The sequence below is a fragment of the Callospermophilus lateralis genome, chromosome 7 (genome assembly GCF_048772815.1).
Source record: "Callospermophilus lateralis isolate mCalLat2 chromosome 7, mCalLat2.hap1, whole genome shotgun sequence".
Classification (NCBI taxonomy): Eukaryota; Metazoa; Chordata; class Mammalia; order Rodentia; family Sciuridae; genus Callospermophilus; species Callospermophilus lateralis.
In genome coordinates, this window is record NC_135311.1 from 59,386,155 (window position 1) to 59,400,985 (window position 14,831).

General features: G+C 35.1%; 1 protein-coding gene across 1 annotated transcript in view; it reads left to right on the forward strand.

Annotated features, from left to right (window-relative positions):
• Positions 1 to 14,831, forward strand: part of Dpyd (dihydropyrimidine dehydrogenase) — a 798,303-nt gene that overhangs the window by 672,829 nt on the left and 110,643 nt on the right. The window lies entirely within an intron of this gene.

Genomic DNA, 14,831 nt, shown 5'->3' on the forward strand with positions numbered 1-14,831 from the left:
TTTGAGGAAAACATGGGAAAAAAAACATGGGAAAAATCACATTTATATCAAAAGTATCTTTTAAATAAAATAAATAAAAGATCTATAAAGCAGTTCCTTCCAAGGGTGGGGGACTTTACATTTGTTATCATTAAAACATCGTTCTCCATTTCTACAACTCATCTTTTTTAGATATGTAGGAATTCTTAACCAGTCAGATTTGCCACACATTTAATGTGTTTGTGACTCATCACTGTTTTGAAAACTTTCAAACCAGATTCTACTGTCATGAAATATAAATGTTTCTCATTAAACACCTGTTTTACCTATTCCCTTGTCCTGCCCACATGATCAGAGGAAAGAGGAACCATGCTTACTGTGCTTACTTTTGTTTAAGGTAACATATTTTAAATGCTTAGAATTAAAAACTAGGGCATGCAAATATAAAATTCCATTATCTTCAAATCAATTATTCTGTGTTTGTAGAACAAAAGGAGATAATATGTCTAAATATCAAAATATTCAACTCCAATTTCAGATAACCCGTTTAATCCCTCATTGATAGACATGTCAGATATTGTAATATTTAGCATATTTCTTCATGTGGAAAATGATAGGATTTCAGTTGTTATGCTTTAAGGGCATGAGCCATAATCTCATTTCCATCTCTCTAAATTAATCACTACATCATGGATATTAACTCCATCCAGATGACACCAGATGTGGTAACATAGTACATAAGGTGAGAGAAAAGTTCTATGACTCATCACTGGCCTGAAAACAATGATGTGAGAAAAAGAGTCAATTTAATCACTGGTGAATTCAGTCTGATCAAGTGCAACATACATTTCATATGCCTGGTTTTACATAGGCTAAATAAAGAATAATGTTGCATGTTCATAGAGCATGAACTCACTGAGTTCATGTGAGTAATGTAGAAGGAGTTAAAAAGAAACAGTTCTATTGCATGTTAGAGAATTACACAATTTGGTGATGTTCATTATAGTAGATTTCAAATATAAGCAATGGTTTAAAACATGATATTTATGGACAAGATTAAAATATAAAAAAAAAATAAAATCCAACTTACCTACATTTACTTTATCTTTTGTTAACCTAATTTATGTTCAATTATTGATTTAAAACTCTACTTTTATATATATTTTTTTAGTTTTAGGTGGACACAATATCTTTATTTTATTTTTATGTGGTGTTGAGGATCCAACCCAGTGTCTCGCACATGCCAGGCGAGTGCGCTACCACCTGAGCCACATCCCCAGCCCAAAACTCTTATATTCTGATTTTGGGGAGGCAATAGTAATGAGATTTTAGTTTAGACTTTCAAAGCATGACAGTTTAAGCAGTCATTTTCTGATCTCAAAAATTTATATGTTCATTTTTGTGTGATTAAACTGTTTACAGCATAGATGTGATCATTTTATTCCTAGGCTCAGTGGAGTAACTTGTCTTTGAAAGTAGTCAATATGAAGGAAAAAAGACACCCTGCTTCAAAAGACACTAGTGGCACATTAAGATAGAAGATTCAGAAGTTGAATATTAATTTTTGCTCTGCAGATGTGCTGTGTCACACATATACCAAGGATGCTTTCCTAGTAAATAATACTTGATAACTTTTCTCTTATTTGGTTTTCACAGCAGCTCACAATGGATGCATTCTGAACAGATATAAAACAAGTAGCATAAACACAGGGTGCTAAAGTTGCAAATTTTGTTGGATAATAGAATGTGAAAAGAAACCAGAGGATTAGTACCTATATTAGTATTTGTTGAATAAAAGAATAATGAATGAGTACGTAATTTTTGAGTAATAGAGAAAGAATTTTTTAAAGAAATTATGAGACCAACAATTTCTCTTGTGATAAAAATCCAGAATACTGTATTAAACATTCCTGGTAGTATCCTCATCAAACATAGAAAGAAGAAATTTACTGCTCAGATGCAGCAGTTTTGCAGGACATATTTTAAAGGAGGGCAAATCATTCTGAATGTCAATAGTTGCACAATTTTGCCCAATAGTAAATTTGATCATTTACCTTGAACTACTTAGAATAAGTTGATGAAATGTTGAACTTTAAATTTAAAATATGAACCTGAAAATGATTAAAGATAGAGAAAGAATTATTTGAAATGAAAATATTGCTCTTGATCCAAAGAGAAAATTGGACTATCCTGGAAGTGTATGTATTGCAGAACCCCAAAATATCAAATAAGAGAATTCCGGAACAAAACAGGACAGAATTCCTTAGCCTCTCCTGGCTCCATTTCATCTATCCTTTATTATAGCTAGAAACTAGATTGCCTTATATGAAAAACATGTATGCTTCTGTGTATGAAGATTAATAGTTTTGAACACTGTATATATTAGACTTGAAACCATGAGTCCAATCATTGTTTTAAAATATTTTTATAGAAGTCTAAGTTACATATTGTTCCAGTTATTATTAAAGGGAACAGCCAACAGAGAAAAAATTAAGTTAGCAATTGCAGTCTAGATTCTGGTATCCAGATTGGGAAGGACAAATGTGCAAAAAATTCATGTACAGGCTCTGTTCAGGCTGTGGAAAATAGTACTTTGAATATCAAAGAATAACTCCAAATGAATGGAGCTGGTTCTTTACATTTAGAAAAACATTTACATACCCAAAGAAGAATTAAGTAATAATGCAAAAAAAAATTAATGTTTAAAAGCAACCAATGAATGATACAGATGCTAAATGCAGTAAGTTGAGAGAAAAAAATATTGTGGGTTGTTGTGAATTATGAATTATGATATTTTTGTGTAATTAGAAAAAGAGAAAAATGCATTCTTGACAGGGAAAGAGAATTGTGCTTGACGTTGAATGGTACTATTGCAGCATCTTTATTTTGCATCATTCATTAATATATTGAACAAAGTATACCCCAGGCACATATCTTTGTGTGCTTAGCACTAAATAGACATAGTACCTTTCTACTGTGCCTATAACACTTGGTGAATGAAATCCAACCAATAACCTACAGGTGAACAGTATTTTAAACAGTGAACTAGATACTTATGTATGGTTTTATTAGATATAATTGTAACAAGAACTCCGTAAGCCACAGCTCCCAGTCAGAGTCATCATCATGAGGAAAAACAATGAAGTTATAAGTGTGCTTAAGCTATGATGTTCAGCCAGGCATATTGAATTAAATGTATTTTCAAGTTATGATATTTTCAACTTAAGATGGGTTTGTGGAAACATAACCCCAGTGAAGTCAGAAGACTGGTATATATATATATATATATACACACACACACACACACACACATACACACACACACACCAATCTATCTATCTATACACACACATACACAGGTATTTATGTATAAGTATTTGTGTGTGTATATACATAAATAAATATATACTGCATCTCTCTATATAAGTCTATATACATATATATGCATACGTTTATATATTACAAAAACATCTGGTTCTCATTTGAAAACAATAATAGATCATAGAGATCTATATGTATGTATCTATCTCTATATCCCTGTACAGATATATATATATATATCTGTATATCTCTCTGTTTTCATGTGAGAAACAGAGGTATTTGTATTAGTGGTCAAAACAGAAAGCAGGATTGCACTGAGGCTAGAAGAAAAACATCATGGGAAAAGACTGATCCAGGATTTTAATCTTTGTTCTGTTATTTATTAGCTGTATGATCTTAGTCAAATGCTTTAATTTCTGACCCTGGTTTATCCATCTGCTAACTGAAGAAAATGATACTCACCAAGATGCTCTCATGATGTTAAAATGTGATCAGTTTGTAAACACATTTATCTATGTTTGGAACACAGTAACCACTAACTAAATATCAGTTCAAATGCAATAGGCATAACAGCATTTGAGTAAAGCATTAAGAAATGACAGTTACAAAAGAACTGAGTTAATTATGTAAAGTACATAAAACTTTCTCACCTTAGGAGTTGTTTCACCCAGTTTATAGGATTTGGATTATTGGCAGCCCTTGTCCTTCTTACCTCTGTTTTTCATAGGCCAAAAGACCTTTGGAGTTCCTGGAGAGGACATGAGACTTCACATCCCCTCCTCCTTACTTCCTCCTGTGCCTGTTTTCTCTTTGTTTCTTCCCGAGTTGCATCCTTTATAATAAACTGATTAACTGAAGTTCAGTGGGACAAGGGAGCATGCACATCAGCAGAGGAGATAAAGGCCATGCATGTGCCCACCATCACTCCCTGATGCCAAAGTCTGAGAAAGTATTTGAGATGTCCCATGTGTATAGAATTCCGGTGGACTCACATTATGTGAGAGTGCAGTGAGATTCAAAGTGAGTACAAGTTCAGAGGAGATTCAAGGAGCAGAATAAAATGATAAAGGATACTGTGACAAAGCAACCAAACCCCAGCAGTAGAATTTTTACAAGAGACTCAAGCAGTGGGGAAGTGCTGAGCTGTCACATGCAGTCCTGGATTGGATCAACTAAATATAAAAAATATTTGGAGGCAATTAGGAAAATTATAATATGGATATAGGTGACTGTAAATAATTATCTATTATTTTAACTGAGAAAATGTTATTTTGACTATATAGTAAAATGATTTTATTATTTTGAAGATGTATATGAAAAATGAATAAAGCTATGATAATCATTCAGTAGATGAATAGATAAATGAATATATCCATATAATGGAATTTTATTCATTGATAAAATAATATATCTTGCTAAGTGAAAAAAGTCAGTCTGAAGATTACATATGTATGATTCCAATTATGTGACATTCTGGAAAAGGTAAAACTATGAGAAAGAAAAAAGATCAGTAAGGATAGGGGAGGGATGGAAAAGAGGTATGGATAGATGGAGCATAGATTTTTAGGGCAGTAAAACTACTCTGTGTGAAAATGTAATGATGGATATATGTCATTAGGCATGTGTCAAAAACCATAGAAAGGTACAACACAAAGAGGAAACCTTGATGAAATATATGAACTTTAATTCCAAAGTAACAATGTTGGTTCATTAAGTATAACAGATGTGCCATATTGATACAAGATTTTAATAATGAGGAAACTGCCAAGATTGTGGGTGGTATGGTTGGAGGGAATTTGGTGTACTGTCTGTACAATTCCTTTGTGAATTTAAAACTGTACCACAGAACAATGTCTACTTATTATGTTTTAAAAAGTGGAGACCAAGAGGGACCCTTTAAATCTAGGGTTATCTGGATAAAGTCAGTTCTCAAAGATTCCAAATCCCTACTTAAGCAATAACATCCCTGTGAATTCAATTCAGCGTTCATGTTCAGAGACCTGCATAAAAACCTAAAAGACCATAATGTTCTGCTATTGTTCTTTATATTAGCTGTATGATCTTAGTCAAATGCTTTACTTTCTTACCCTGGGTTACGCTTCTGCTAATGAAAGACAATGATACTTACTCAGGGTGTTCTTGTGATGTTTAAATGTGGTCAGTTTGTAAACATATTTATCTGTGTTTGGAACACAGTAATCACACAATAAACCAAACCACAACTGGCAGAGCATTATAGGATGCATTTCATGAGGATAAGTGAAAATCTCTCCTCAATTCAAAAATGGAAAAAGCAAACCTTCAAATTAGAGAATCATGTATCTTAATTTTGTTCAGGACAATCCAGTTTATGTCAGTTGTCCTAGGATTTGCGTGAATAGTTTCCTTGTTTACTCTCAAGTGTCATCTTTTGGATGAAAAATCATAAAGTTGCTCTGAGTTTCCTCCTAAAATCCTCCATCTAGAACTTTTACTAGTGGCTTTTTTTATTCAGGCTAATTCTTATATTCACAAATCAAAAAATATGGACCCTTTTACTATAATAAAATGCACAAACAAAATTTCATCTTTGGACATTCTATTTGTTTATTTATCACCATATTCCAACACACAGATGGATGTTTGGATGCTGAAGGCATTTTATTTTTATGTTTTAAAATTAACAAACATCTGGGTGCAGCGGCACACACCTCTAATCCGAGCAGCTCTTGAGACTGAGGCAGGAGGATTGCGAGTTCAAAACCAGCCTTGGAAAATTAACAAGGCCCAAATCAATTTAGCAAGATAAAAAAAAAATTTAAATAAAATGGGCTGGGGATGACTTAGTGTATTAGCACCCCTGGGTTCAATCCTAGTACCAAAAAACAAAACAAACCTACTAACAAACAACAGCACTAGCATACAGTTTATTTCCCTTCCTTTTTTTCCCCCACAATATGGCACACTTCGTGAGCTTTATTATTTCATCCAAATAGAATGGAAGAACAGAATCAAGAATAAGTCTTTTATATAGTTTTAAAGTCTTTTAAAAAAAAATATGACCATATTGCTTTGCTTCTCCACTATTTTTCTGCTTTTGACTGGGGGTGTACCCCAGGTATTGAACTCAGGGGCACTCAATCACTGAGCCACATCCCCAGCCCTATTTTGTATTGTGTTTAGAGGCAGGGTCTCACTGATTGCTTAGCACCTCACAATCGATGAGGCTGGCTTTGAACTCGTGAAACTTCTGCCTCATCCTCCCAAGCTGCTGGGATTACAGGCGTGCACCACAGTGCTTGGCTCTTTCAAGAAAAATATGCCATAAGTAAGTAGATAGCCTTTTTTTTCTTTTTGAATTGGGGATTGAACCCAGGGGTGTTTAACCAGGACGTTTTATTTTTTGAGACAGAGTCTCACTAAGTTGCTAAGACTGGCTTTGAACTCCTGGTCCTCCTGCCTCAGCTTCCCAGCAGAAGATTGCCTATTCTTAAATTTGCTGAAATTTATAATTTTTGTGTCCCAGAATACATTGGAAACTCAGTCAAGAGCTTGACTCTAATAATATGCCCTCATACATATACATACATACATATACATTGGAAACTCAGTCAAGAGCTTGACTCTAATAATATGCCCTAATCATCAAATGAACTACTGAATTGTGGGTAGGCACTTTGAGACAAAAGATGGATAGTGTTATTTGAGATACTATTTTCAGGTATAACTAAGTTCTCTCATTGTAGGCAAATTGTCCTCTTGGAATATTGTGTGTCTGCTTGTGTTGTTGAGTGAGCACATACCATTTTCCATCTTCACAGTCCAGGAAAAAAAATCCATGTTAATTTCCCCCATAGACTTTTCCTCTCCAGGCATTATGACTTATTCTCCTTCTGTGATCTAAACTTGATGTGGCATCTTAGTAAATGATATGATAAATTGAGTTTTCCCAGCTGTGTTGACTCTGTTGAAAAAGAAAGATTGCCTAAAATTATGGATTTGAGTCATCTGACAGCTATTGTTTGCATGTTTAGTTTCCCTTTCTTGCCCCATTTTTATTGTGAGCAATGCTGAGCATGCATGATGCGCCATAGAAACCCTTGCCCCACCACCTGTGTTACTGCAGAGTGATTGAAAATTGTTACTGATGCTACACCAAAGCACTAGTCCAGGAAGATGAGAGACTGTTTTAGTATAAAAACCCCACTGCTTCTGAAGCAAAGTAGCCAAGCTGCCTCTAACTGCAGCCACAGCCCTAACCAAAGAACGGTCCACATAGGAACCTGGTGTGTAGAGGACTCCAGTGTTGCCGTAGTCTTTTTAGTTTTGTATTTGTGTCCACAGGGAAGCAGGGCCATCCACAGTCATATCTTTGAAGAGGCAAGACAGCACTCGCCATTTTTGGCCCTACATGTTGTTCCCAGCTCACCCATTTTATCTCAAGCCTTGCATAAAAGGCAGACAGAGGTGCTGTGTCTCTATATGGTTCTTTTTTATTATTATTTCTTCATTCGGGTCATTATTGAGATCTAAATCCAGTTGGAGCTCACTTTGTAAAGGACAGATACAAGGAAAGGGGTGGGGCAGTCTGGCCCGAAGGGCAGTGCCCTTTGACTAATCAGCCCAGGCCATCGCCATCTTCAGTCAGCCCTGTCATCAACAAAGTACAACAGAGATCAGTCCTGCAGATGCTCTTCTGAGAACTAGTTGAGTGGGTGGCCATCACCTGTGCTGCCTTTGAGAAAATAGTTGGAGAAGTGATAATAATATTCTGGTTGGCAAAATGTGGTTTGGATCACAGGACAAAATACCTTGAAAACAGTTTATTCTCTTCTGTCTGTCTTTAGTGGAACTTGAGTTAAGAAATTAATTAGATAAAGAGTTACCACAGATAGACATTGAAAAATAGGCTTTCAACCTCCATAAAAATCCCTTCTCAATTGGAGAGGGGGACAGGAAAATTCATGAACTTAGAATTTGTCAGAGAATCTATAATTTAAACGATTAGATAAGAGGATATGTAATGTGATTGACAATGATATATGTGATATACAAAATAAAACAAGATAAGTCACTCCTGTACCATTAGGATTTATCAGTGAGTAGCAATTAAAAGACAACTTTGAAAATATTTAATAAGCAGAAGTGCTTATCCATTGGGATTTTTTTCTGAACTGAACCTTTGAAAAACAACATCTGTGGGGCTATTTGTTTGTTGTTCCTTTTTCCTCAATCCAATTTGCTATGGTCAGAATATAGAAAACTGAACTCAAAGCCAGATTTCTTAATAGGATGACATTTGGACAGCTATTTTACTTAGTGATCCTGTGCAGTTTAGTAGCAAAGCTGAAATAAGTCCTCTCCTTTTGGGGGAAACAAGATGATATTCTGCTGAATGCTAGAATTTTATCACTTTAAAAAAAAAAAAAGCTGCTTGAGAGACCTAAGAATATAAAAGCATTTGAGATCTCAGAAGGAGTTTAAATCAATGCACTGCCACAGTTACAGAGCAGATGAAAGAGCCTGCTGTCTGAATTGCCAGGAAACTACTTAGAAACTCTCACTTTGATTTCTTCACGTAGTCCGTTACATTACTGCTAAATGCAATATATAGGGACATCATGACTTTGATGTTGTATGGCTCCAACAAATGGAAACTAATATGATAGAACAACTTAAGATTTGTGGTTTTATGTGAATATACAAATATATCCCTATCTAGCTCCTTATGTACTATGTATCTCCAGGGGCTGTCTTTTCACCTATATTTTTATAAAATTATAATTTTGGTGTTTTATTCATGAATTCCAGTAAGCAATGCCATGTTTATGTAGTACCAAAAGCTCATGGGGGAATATTGTTATTCTGAATTATTACTTTAGCAATATGTATTATTCACCAATTTAAAAAGAACAGTGTAGTTTTATACATCTGTTTGTCAGTACTGGTCAGACCTCAATTCAGTGAGGAATTACTGATTTCATAACTTTGGAAAACTTGATATTTTTTAATCAGTAGGTATGGACAGATAGAATTGCAAATCATGTTTCCATCCAAAGACAGAGGAGGTCTAATTTCCACTTTTAGTAGAAAATCTTTGAACAGGTCATACAAATATTAAGATTTTAAATTTTAAAAATCTGTGCTTGTCTGCCATTGTTAATTAATAAACTTGAAATCATTTTGCAATAAGATGCTTTTTATAAAATTATAACCAAATACCTATTTACTATGTAAGACTTACATCACATTTATAACTGAAATTTATGGAAATAAGAACAGGGAAGAAGCTCTGCAGAGTTCACAAGTTTAGGTCTTACTGGTGACCCTAACACTACTATCTCATGAGTTTGGGCAATGTGCTCAATATTTTAGTTTCCTCACTTATTTAAGAATTCATTATCACCTCCTCTATTTTCCTCTCAGAAGTGATGTATGGAGTAAGTCAGATGATGCTTCAGAGGCAGCTCTGTAGCAGAAGTCACTTTGGAGTAGGTAAGGAGGCAACTCTGCCTTCAACCAGCTTTGCATCATGGGAAGATCATTTAACCTTTCTGAATGTTTAGTTTGTGAACTAAGGAGACTGGTGTGCAAACATCTAATAAATTCCCTTTAATCCTACTTGTGAGTGTATTTTCAAACTGTAAATCACTATATAAATATCTTTTAATGCCATTTAAAAACTATAAAGCAATATATGAAATATTGCAAATGTTTTGTAAATATAAATATTTTTATGTAGGCTAACTTTAATCAAAACAGATTAATAGAGAGATCATAGAATCTTTTCTTTCTTGGAAATCTTTGAAGAATCAGATGGAGGATCATCTTTAATAGTGTTTCAGAGGTGGACAAGGTTCATGGGTAGATGTTTCAACCCTTTCCCAGTATGTAAGACTCTTGTTAGTGTAATTTGGAATGAAAGGACCATTGCAGAGAATTTTCCAATTTGGGTTTTAATGTAATTACTCTCCAGTATTTCTTTTACTAATGACTTTACTGGAGCTTTGAGATTATTTTGTATCTAAAATATATAGCTTACTTGCATATGTCCTGGACACATATATTTCTAAGATCTGGATTGTTAGTTTGTACACCTATTTTATAAGAAATGCAAGTGGTAATTATTGTCTTGGGTTTGTCTGAATTGCATCTAATAGATCGAGTTTCTCATTTAAAAAATTCTTCACATTTTAAATATATGAAAATGTGCTGCTGTATCACACAAAAACATGTGCCAATGTCAGGGTGTTCTGATTTTGCAGAGCTTTTATTTGTCAAATTATTTACCAGGGATCATTCTTTTTAATCTCATTTTGATAGCTTCCTAATAAATTGCCTTTGACATTTCAGAAGAAGTTGGCTTAAAAAAAAAAACAGGAAAACTTTCCATTTACTTTCACTAGGCACTTTAAATTCTAGATTACTTGATAATATCGATGAGGTTTAGTACCATTCCAACTGAGCTTTATAATTTCCACAACACTTCCACCTTCATGATGTAATTTAGTCTTTATAACAATCTGATGTTATCATCTACCTGTTTTAGATTGGGAAGAGGGGGAAGGGATGCAGAGGCTAAAAGAATAGCCCCATTCGCACAGTTACTCAATGACTAAGGATCTGATCTCAGATATTTATATTCCAACAAGGCCAAAGCCATATATATTAACCTGCACACACACACACACACACACACACGTTGTGTATACTATACATACATATGGATATATATATGAAATTATTTAATGCAAATAAAAATAAGGTCTATGCCATTTATCAGCATTAGAATAAAAAAGCACTAGATTTAAAACATTATATCATATCTAATTTATGCTCTAATGATTTATTCATATTATGAAATTTATTTCTGGTGCCAATCTAGCTTACAAAGTACCAGCTACTATTTGAAGAACTGAAGTATATTACCTTAGCTTTCTATGTGCTAAGTATTTAATCTCATTTTTAGGTAAATGAAGCCGCTCACAGATAAAAAGCTACACTTTGGTTTGAACCCAATCCTTCCCTACCTATGTGTGTGCTCTTAACTTCTTAACTTGATATGGCATTAAACCCAGTAGATTTGGCTTTAAGAAACAGGACTTCAAGTTCAAGCTCTTTCATTTTTAAAGTAAGAATATTACCCTCTATCCTGCCTAAATCAGGCTTATTCTGAATACTGAAAGAAATAAGCCATGTGAAGGAGATTTTTAAGATGTAAATCTCCACAAATAGCTAATTTACTATTCATCTGGGCAATCTAATGAGAAAGAAACAGAACCCTTCCTGGCCCTCTGGTTACCTCACAGGTATTATTTGTACAGTCACTTTGCAGAGACAGACCTCTGTTAAGAGTGCCTGTACCGAAAGGGAAACTTCCAGGCACTGTGTCACCCTTGATGAAGTGGGAACTTTATGGCACATCTCAAGGTTCGCAACAGAGGTGGCCATCACCTACCTACGTGCGGCTAGTCCTGCTGAGATTCTAGAGGCCTCTATTTAAGACAGCTTAGCTGTAGGGATACTTACACTTATACAAGAAATTCATGGTGGCAACAGTCCGTACAGTGGCACCTGGTGCCCTGCTGTGAAGAAAGATAAACCAGCCTTCACCACAAAGAACTTACAAATCACACTAAGCAAACATGTTAACAGCTATTAAGAGTCCTAATCAGAGCTGTTAAACAAACAATTAAGAGATGTCATATAAAATACACCCATTTAGGCATAGCAGCTACATGTTTGGAGTTTTAAAAGGAACCATTTACCTTTGAGATAGAGATGTAGTCCTCAATGAGATATAAGGGTCATCCAATAAAAACGCACCTTTCTGAGCAATCTCAGTTTCTGAGATCAAATCCCATGGACAACGCTCTGTTCAGAATGGTCTGCTTGCAACTGAAGATTTATTTTTAGTCATATTACTAATACAAAATTACTTGTTTTTTCAAGCATAATTTCTTATTATAAGTAGCATTTTTTAGAAGAACTATGAAAATATTGATACAATCGAATAGTAAAAATTTAGAAGAAACTTGCATCACAGATAGCGTTTCATCCTACCAATGCTTAACACTGCTAGCCAAAGCATCACCATGAAATGGAAACTCATCATCAAATGCAGGATCCCATTCCAGGGTCCACTCCAGACCAGATTATGCATTTTAATAAAATCTCCTGAAGATTGTGTGTGTTTTAGAAATTTTAAAGAAAATATCAATGTGTCATTTTCCTAATGTCAACAATAGTTTCTCCTCCATCAAGGTCTGTATCAAGAAAATTAATAGGTTTATTCTTTGTGGAGAATAGAAATTAAATTACTCACTTTAGGAAGGTACATAAATAATATGACATTTGCCATTTGATTAAATATATCTGAAGTAGTCCCTCCAGTATCCATGTTTTTTAACAGACTCAAGCATTTTCCCCCATCCCAGCCATGCTCAGTTTTTTATTTCTTTTGGTACTAAGGATTGAACCCAGGGGTGCTTTACCACTGAGCCACATCCCCAGCCCCCTTTTTAATGTTTTATTTTAAGAGAGGGTCTCTCTAAGTCCTGAGGGGCCTCGCTAAGTTGGTGAGGTTGGCCTCCAACTTGCCATCCTCCTGCCTCAGCATCCAAGCCACTGGGATTACAAGTATGCACTACACCTCCCCGCTCAAGGTGCTATCTTATAGTCTCTATTCCCTCTTCAGGTTTTGCAACCTCTTCACATACTCAGTCTCGCTTCCAATTATGCATAGCATTTACACTGTAGGCCAAAGAAATAAGGGATGGGAAAGAGGAAGTCTTCTTAGCCTTAAGCACCACTGTGTTCTCCCATGGTTTAGATGCCAACTCTGCATTTTGATCACTCCACCCCTTGACCCAGTCCACCATATACAAAGTGTGCCATGTCTATGATCTAAGAAAATTAATAGGATTGATTTCTTCTCATTGGAAAAAAATTATAATGACTCAGATAAAATTTTACTATTCTTACAAAGTATTTCTAGATTTCTTTTAGCAGCAGGTTTTCACAATAGTCATGAACATCTCATAAAGTACGTGACATGATGTGATTTTCAAAATCTGATTCTTTATGTTCATATGGCGAACTATTTTAAGACTTTAGTAAAAGCACACTCATAAGAATATACTATAAAAAATAGGATCTGAGAGTGAACAAAGAGGATTAACTAAAACATTAGTTGAAAATACCTGAATACCTGTGGAGGAAAGTATAATGATGTTCTCTATAATTGTTCTAGGGGGAAAAAATCAACTCTAAGAAAGCTATAACAGGTTTAATGAATGCTCAAATTGTTCCTCCTGAGGAATAGATTCTTTGGTCCCATTGGAAATTGTAAATGAGTCTGTAGAGTATACATGTGGTGTCCAACTGGATGAAATAATCACCTTAGAAGCCCTTCTCTATTTTTTTTGGTACCAGGAATTAAGCACAATGGTAGTTAATCATTAAGCCACATCTCCAGCCCTTCTTATTTTTTGTTTTGTGACAGGGCCATGATAAGTTGCTTAGAGCCTCTCTAAATTGCTGAAGCTGGCTTTGAACTTGAAATTCTCTGGCCTCCTCTCCCTAGCTGCTGGGATTACAGGCATGTACTACCACACCTGGCTAGAAGTCCTTCTCTAAATACACATTCCTCAGTTGTAACTCATATCCCAACCACAGTCACAAAATCCTAAGTATAGTTTTAATGAGAGACCCCCAATTTCTCTGATTCATTCTTAACTCCAGATTTCTGTTTTATGACTTATTATCACTTAAGAAATAAGGGGTGGGAAATAGGTTTGTGTTTCTAGATCATCCAGTGCAGTCTAACATGATTAAAACAATATCCCTTCGTAATCGTCATTCACAGAACATACATTTGTTGAGAGAAGAATATGTGACAAGCCCTGTGCTTGTGGGACCAGCATAAACATGGTTCCCCCTTCCTTAAGCTTCAGTCGAACTGGGGAGCCAGTTGTCAACTAAATAGCATTCAATAATTATAAATCAAAGATGTCTGCATGAATGAATAACTAACCTGTTTGGGGTTCCTGGAGGCTTTCCTGAAGAAGTGGAGGAGATTGAGGAATGGTTGGTGGTTAGCCATGCACAGGACAGGTGGCCTTCTAGGAAAGGCACAAATGCAAAGAAAGAACATGGAAAATGTGAGGGAAAATGAAAATGGCAGCTAAAATGTCTTGTGCCAAATTTGACTCCTTGAATGTTCACTTTCTTGACCTAATTTTTGACATCTGTACTGAAGTATATCTGACATAAAATAAGCTGTACATGTGTAAACTATACATTTAATACGTTTTGAAATGTGTGAGTAACTGTGAGACCATCACCACAACAAGTTAATGAGAACATTCATCATCTCTGGAAGTCCCTCTGTGTCCCTTTGCAGTACCCCCCTCCCTACCACCCCCCAAACCAGGCAGCCATTGATCCACCATGCCTAGACCAGCATCTGGTATATAACATAAATATCTGTTGAAATATGAAAAGTGGATCTGTTTGGAGAATGAGCTCTTGGTTTGATGTTGGGTTTTTGT